The 7,973-nt window shown below is 40.6% G+C and overlaps 1 pseudogene; it reads left to right on the plus strand.

Annotated features, from left to right (window-relative positions):
* Positions 1 to 3,128: 3,128 nt before the first annotated feature.
* Positions 3,129 to 5,952, plus strand: LOC134284993 (angio-associated migratory cell protein-like; annotated as a pseudogene).
* Positions 5,953 to 7,973: the final 2,021 nt, after the last annotated feature.

Genomic DNA, 7,973 nt, shown 5'->3' on the forward strand with positions numbered 1-7,973 from the left:
ATCGGAATCCTGAGCTACATGAGATTAAAAATTTACATGCTCACTAGCGCCTCCTAGTGGTGGCATTTGAAATCAAACTGTCCCTCATCTATAAGCCCTTGATATACCAAACATCTTTGCCGAAGACACTACCTTTCTAAGTAATAAAGGTCCTGAGATACATAATAGGGGGATTCACTTAACCGCGTAAGCTGATTAAACTGATTTAACCAAGATGTTTATAAGGAAGGTGTTAGCGTATAAGCAGTAAGTGGACGCGGGGAGTGCGGCAAACTGCGGGGGGATGGAGGTGATAGCCGGCCAGTTTGTTTATGCTGCAGAACGCTACAGAGCGTTGCTACGTTGCATCGGAAACAACATTCTCAACACGGATAACGAATGTTAACATATTTCCATGGCACTCATAAAATGAGTAATATTCCCCCAGGTTTAAAATTTGCTCGTGCCCCCGCATTTTTGTTAATTATGAATACAATGGTGATTTCTTAACCAAAAGAGATTGCTTTGGCGAAAATATTGCAAAATATTTGCTTAAGTGGGTGTACGAGCTAATTTGCAATCCGTGTAAGTAGGAAACACTCGATGAGTGTCATGGAGTTTGTCCAATTTTAGTGCTGAGAAAGTTAAGCGTGAATGGTTTCTAGGGGGTTGCTACGTTGCAAGGGCTGATAGTTTTTGTTTGTCATCTCACTAGTGAAAAAAATTAAACACAAACTTGCCAGCTGTCGTTAGGTTTTCCAATATGGCGGATGGTGCAATCTGACATATTGGATTACCTTCCTTTTACTTACCTTGGATTTAACGTCGGGATCACCAAGGCAATCTTTGATTATTTCATTCGCAAAATCATGAAACATTTCAAATAAGCAGAAAATCATGGCTTACGCAGCAATTTAATCTGTTTAGTGAGTACCCCTAATATATAATATTTACGTGCTCACTAGCGCCGCCAAGTGATGAAATTTCAAATTAAACTGCGAATCATCCGTAAGTACTTGACCTGTGGAGATGAACCAGCGTCGGGCTGAAAATCTCCCTAATAAAGCTAATAATAATAATACTTGATCTACCAAACAACTTTGTCGAAGACACCATCTTTCTAAGTTATCAGGTTCCCGAGATACATAGGATATAAAGTTTATTTGCTCACTAGCGCCGCCTAGTGGTGGAATTTCCAATTAAACGACCAATAATCTGTAAGCCGTTGACTTACCAAACAACTTTGCCGAAGACACCATCTTTCTAAGACATCAGGATCCTGAGATATAAGATATAACATGATATTGCTCACTAGCGCCGCCTAGTGGACGTATGACGAATCAACTTTGTCAGCATCAAGTAGCCCATGAAATTTACAACAACTTTGCCAAAGACAGTCCTCCTCTAAACAATCAGGATCCTGAGATATTTCAGAATGTATGGGTGTTGTACAAAGTACAACGCGCGACTGCTCGCGTTACAAAAATTGGCGCGAGTACTGAAAGCAGAGTTGATGTACACGTGCTGTAGTCCCATGTACGGGAGCCACATTGCAAGCGAGCTCCCAGGAGCACTGTACATTTTGAGACTGAAAGTCGTGCGCCTCATTTTTCTCAAGATGTGTCTCATGAGCTTCGTCTCATGCGCTGATTAAATTAGAAAATTTCACGACAAAAACTTCCTAAACGAACGAGAATTGAAACCTTAACCATTGCATTGAGAATCCCAAGTCTTATCGCATAGGCCAACCAGACACTTGAGTTGTGTACGGAAAAATGTTGTTGAGGTTCTTCGTTACCATGAAGATGTTTTTCACCTTAGATACCAACAGCTCACGCAGCGCATGAGACGAGCTCCCCGGGAGCTATGCGCCAAGCTCGCACCCACCAGATTTTTATAGGGCAGTGCATGAAATTATCTCCGTCTCTTTCACTCTTACAGAAATTTTGTAAACAACAAGGCCACGAAACGTCAAAATCCCATACAAAATCAAAACAGTGCAGTGCCCTATAAGCCTCCTAGCAGCGCAGCACACTGCGATTTTGAAGAGCTGGGAGACAATTTGGTGTGAGGCTCGCTGTCACATTTATGTACACATGAGCAATGGGAAACTCTGACTGAAAGGTTAAGAAGAGATTTGTGCCCTCGAAATCGTGAGTAGGTGTCAAAGTCGGCCATTGTGGCGGCCATTTTGGAATTCTAACAAGTCTGTCCTTAAGTAACAATTTTCTTCTCTACCGGATGGCGTAGCACTGTTGGTAGCACCGCCAGATATTTTTCTCTCAAACCGGCCGAATAAATAATAAACGCGGAAACGAACAAAGCGTGACAGCTAGTTGGAAAATCCAACCGTTCGCGCGCGTAGCCTACTGCGATCTCTCACGCACCCTTCACCTCTTCAAACTCTCTAAATAAACTCCAGAAACCCTTATGGATCCTCCTTATCTCTTATACCTTCCCAGCTAACACAAAGTCGTAATCGATGTTGAATAAGATGCTAAAGTGGAGGCCATATGCGTACCTGCTTCCATTTAATCGCGTGTACAGTGTACGCATATCGCCTCCACTTGTGCATCCTGTTCAACATCATATGCGATCGTATGTTGACTGGGTTGTTTGCTGTTCACTTAAAATTTACTTACCATACCAGGCGTAAAAGAATAACAAGTTAAATAGCATATCAAGCTACACTAAAAACTCTTTTTATGCACATAATTCAGAACCAATATTGTCCATCAGAAAATGTGATACTGACAGTAACTACAGCCACAGAGAACAGACATCCAAGCTAGAACATTTTTCCAAAAAAAGCTGTGTAAGAATTCAAATTAAAATACGTTGGAACACTACCGCCACCACTCGGCGAATTGCCACTTGCATCATCAAACATGTCGCCATGTTTGTTTTCCGGCTCCCACAGAACTGTCAAATTTTATCAAAACAAACTCGTGTGAGAAATTTTGAAGCGGATCGGACCGCGGTGATTTTACGTAAGATGCGGAAGTTGGCCACTTGCCAAGTGATACTCCTCGTCGTCGCCAAGGATTTTCCTCTTCCCGCACAGATCGGGCGATCCGTGTCAAAGAGTGAACAATTTCTAGTACATAATTGTGTTCGCATGCGGAAGTTTTCGTTGCTATGGTGCAGGAGGAGCATTTGCCATACACGGATCAGATTAACAGCAAAGAAAGGTAAGTGAACAAAACATTCAATAAAAATGCTCGGCAGCTTATTATGGGTTGTTTTAATTACAGACGAGACCACTTCCTGGTGTAAGAACACGATTTATTGCTGCACTTCAAATGGACATTGTGGTGTTATGCCAAAAACTCGCGCTTTTGCCTGATTTCGTTTTGGATGGAGAGGATGACATGGATGACGTGCATGATGTATACATTCCGGAATGGGACGACGCACCTTCACCAAACACACCGGAACTGTGTTTTACGATACACTGCATGCTGGCGAAGGTCAGTGATCGGCGGAAGCGATGACAAAGCCTGTGAAACAGCAAAACGGAAGAAGCCATGTTTGAAGTGACGGGGCACGCCGACTCAGTGATTGCATGTGAGTTCAGCTAGGACGGGCTGTATGTGGTCACCGGAGATATGACCGGACAGAATCAGGTCTTCAAAATAGAAGGTGCGGGATTTCCCCGGGTGCTGGATGAAATGGCATTTCGGAGCGCATGTCTTCATGGCCGGATCGGACACCGAGGCGATTTATGTGTGGAAAATACGTTCCGGTGAGAAGTGTTTAGTGGCGAGACTTCTTTACGACGAAAAGGGGATTGCGGACGGGTATGAAAACGGTGCATTTAAAATACATATGGTACCTCAAAACCAATGGACCGATGCTTGGATGAATGTCAATCGATCGGAACATTCAGTTCAATTTGACCAGAAGTGAGGAAGAAAAGGCAGCCGTGATGGGTCCGGCCGAACCCGTATGAGTTATATTGCCCGATGATGGTCCAGTAGAAGCAGCGGTAATCGACAAACCGAATTTCGAACTGAAAGTGGTAGCTACCGGAATGGTGTACGGGAAGGTTACATTTGCGACGTGGCCAGGCAAACGACTCGAGTTGAATGCGAAGATCCTCACAAGACTGGTGTGTAACAAAACTTCTGTCGGGCTTGTTGCCTGTTTGTTAGTAGAACTATGAACGGTGTCCAATCCGTGAATTTTGTGTTTTTAAATCGATTGTAATTTGTCCAGTTGATGCCACATAATATAGGAATTGTTGAATTGCAGTTAAAATGCATTTGTGTTGATTAAACGAGAAATCCAGAAATTAGATCAGCATGAAAACTATGGTTGATGCCGTAGTCTATTTTAAACCGTTTTCGATTGAACTAATACCCCGCTCCCGACTTCACCTGTAAAGATTTGCACACATTCGTAAGTGGCAGGTAGGGTGCGGGGCCATTTGGGCGCGGGTCCTATTTTATGCACTTCCAACTATTACTCAGTCAATTATATACCAATTGAATCGATTTTTTTTTCATTGATACTGCACGTATTCCACCGTGCACACAAATACATGACAGTAGGTATATAATTGACTAAGTTGTAAGCTAAACTACCTAGAATAGGATCTCTTGCCCAAATGGTTTCACACCCTAGATATGCATGAGGCTTACCTAGTTCCTTTCGAATTACAAAGATATGGAATTTATTTCTGACTTTTAGACAAGATAGACCAAACCTTGCAACGGTCGAGAGTTGTACCGGCCATGTCCATGTGGCAGCTAAGGGACTAGAAATGGGGGTTGGTTGAACATTAAGGGCCGATTTCTTCACCTCGGCTTAACCGGTAAGCCAGGCTTACCCATACAGTTAAACCTGGCTTAACGCTTAAGCCAGGGTGAAGAAATCGCCCCTAAATCCACCAATGTAAAATCTTCATATATAATCATAGTTTATTTTTTTAGCCTACTTGAGCCTTTTTAGTTCACTTGCATGAAATGAGTATACACCCCTCAAACCATTATATCATTTATGGACGCTCTTTACGTACTGTTGTAGCCAAGTTCATAGACAGAAAAATTATAGCACGTTTAACATGAGCATGTTTCGAGGCTTGGTCAATGAACTGTTTAACGATGTTTCCATTGATATGAATTACATTATATGAATTACATAAGAATATCAAATTACAAAATATATCGCCTTCACTGTTTAACGGGCAGATTCATGCGGAATGCCTTTCGGTTGCGTTTCCTTAAGCGTTTGTTCTTATTGGCAACTTTATGCTGGTATCGTACCTCTCCCAAAAACTTCTGTATCAACGTGTTGAAAATATAATCTACTAGCCTATCAAAGCAACACTTACATGCCGCAAAATCCAACGACGTGAATTGAACATAGGCCTTTAAACGTTTTTTGACACCGCACCTGTTTTCATATAGAAATTTTCGGAACTTCAGTTTGAAGCACCATAGTGCCACTAGTCCAACTGCATACAATGCGTTGTTTGGAATATGAACCGAACGCGAAGAAATTGATGATTTTAGTAAAGTAAACGAATAATCTTCGTTTTCCAGGAAATTACCATCACGCTGTTCTATTAGCTTCTCACGACACTTTTTGTGACGAAGTTTTCCTGCTGCTGCGCCAAGTACATAAACCAACGCATTAAGTTCTTTCTTTTGGGCAGTCAGAGGAATACTGTAATCCAGGGGTTCGAACTCGTAATCGGAAAAATCATCTTGCTCTGGCACCGGAAATTGATCTAAGTCGTTGTCATTGAGAAGTGGAACTGCCTTGTCATTTTGACAATTTTTCCCGTCGAATGAATTTTCTTCGGCAGCAGCAACCATTGCATACTTGAACGCGCTGCCAAATTGGAAGGCATTAGGCGCGTCATTGAAGCCACAGCGACGTCTGATTTCGGCAAAAAAGTTTTCCAAGCAATCTTGACACAGTGGATTGGTACAGAGGTGGCTACATTTATATTCATCTTTCAGTGTTGTCCACAGCCACAACAGCGCATAGATGTTACACTCATTGCACAATTATGGGTCACTCAAGGAACAATCATTTCATAAAATGAATCGTTTTACATACAAAAATAACACTTGCATTATTTTTATTTTATATTCTCTTCATTAGAACTCCTGTTCATTGTTTTATATAAGAATTGGCTTGTAAAACTCACTTTAGACGGTGAAAATTACTGAAATATTGGTGAATAATGAAAACCACAATAATGGGTCAAAATTGGCTGCGTAACAATTATGGGTCAATTTGTTGCCTATTATGGGTCACTCAAGGGAATCGGCGCAACAATAATGTTTTGTCTATTTTTTCAATGAATGATCACTTATTCTCGATAGATCAACTATAGTAGAATCTAAAACTGGTCTCAAACCTCTTAACAAAGCGTGTTTTCACGATTTGGAGTCAATTTTTCAAAATTGGGACAAAATCTTCAACACAACCACCGATAAACGCCTAAAAGTATGCAATGCCCATGTACGCAGAACTGTCAATATTATGCTGCACAAAAAGTGACCCATAATTGTGTGATTTTCGGTGTTCCTTGGCACAATAATGAGTCACTTAAATTTTGCCTGAAATAAGCTTTAATTAGCTGCAGTCACATGAATTTATACATTTAGAACGTAAATTATACCTTTGTTCTGGTGACGATACCATTTTGCACTTGAAAATCACTAAAGCTCGCTTTTACAGAGCTTACGAAAGCAGCGCACGCACTTTTCGATATTCACAATCAAAGCGTTACTTTGACAGATGATTTTGCGCCGAACAAAAAAATATCGAAAATATGTATGTTTTGACGTATAAGCCCGTGTACGATACGTATAGTGACACAAAACAAATCAACTTATGAACGAAAAATGATAATGGCTAACAAAAGCTTGCAATTAATTAGTATTTATTTATTAAAGTGAAAAGTGACTAATAATTGTGTGTGACCCATAATTGTGCAATGAGTGTACCAATCAGGCCAATCAAATAATGTGGTCGTTTCTGCGAAGACTTCAGGACGTTCGATTCCGTTTTAGCCTGAAATTATTTGTAAGGATAAGATCGCACCTTATATTATATTTATTATTGTATACAAACTAGAGAGCAAATTACCTTTTTCCAGTCGAAGCAACTGTTTTGTGTGTAGTACATAGTTTTCAGCATTTGCAATACCTCCTCGAGAAATTCAAAATGTATAGAGCCATCGGTTATTGGCGCTCTGTAGGGCTGATGAAGATTAAATAATTAATTAATAATTAGTTATTTTATCAAAAACTTAGCAATTCTCTACAATTTCTACAAACAATTCTACATACCTTTCCAACTGATTCCTTGTATTTATCTTTCGAATTGAAGGTGTCAAACAGCTTATCGTGAATCTGAATAAAGTCTGCGGTTTGCAATGCTTCTGTGGGAAGTTCGCCTGTTTCAACGTAGTACCTCATGCCAACTGCACAAGATTCACTCAATGTACGTGTTGCCAATGCAACGTTCATTGATGCGAATGGTGGCAAATCGATGTTTTTCGGTTTTAGTTTTGGAACAAGTCTTAGAGACGACTCTTGTTGAACATCGACATCGAACAGTTGCTTTATGTGCAGCTTAGAAGCAATTTTCTTATTGTATACGGCGTTGTATTTGAAAATAGCATTGCGAGCATTTTTTATTAAATGTGGGGTATCGTACATGACTGCAACTTTTCGGTCATTTATGTCCAAGAATGGGTTTGTCATGGTGCCACCAGCATCACGTACCATCTTCATGTTGGTGCTGCACTGGTCCATAGTTACTACTAAAGGAACCAATCCACACTTTTCAACAGCACGAACACTGGTTTTCACTAGTTCAAGGAGAGCGACACTATTGAGGCTGTTATGGGCAAGTAGGTAGCCTATGGGCTGTAAAAGAAATTCAAACATGAGTGGTTTACATTTTTATTTAATGTGGGTTATTATTGTCATTTGATTTTTTGAAATTGTTTTGCTTGCTTGCAAATGAAT

This window comes from Aedes albopictus, chromosome 1, assembly GCF_035046485.1.
Source record: "Aedes albopictus strain Foshan chromosome 1, AalbF5, whole genome shotgun sequence".
In the NCBI taxonomy this organism is placed as follows: domain Eukaryota; kingdom Metazoa; phylum Arthropoda; class Insecta; order Diptera; family Culicidae; genus Aedes; species Aedes albopictus.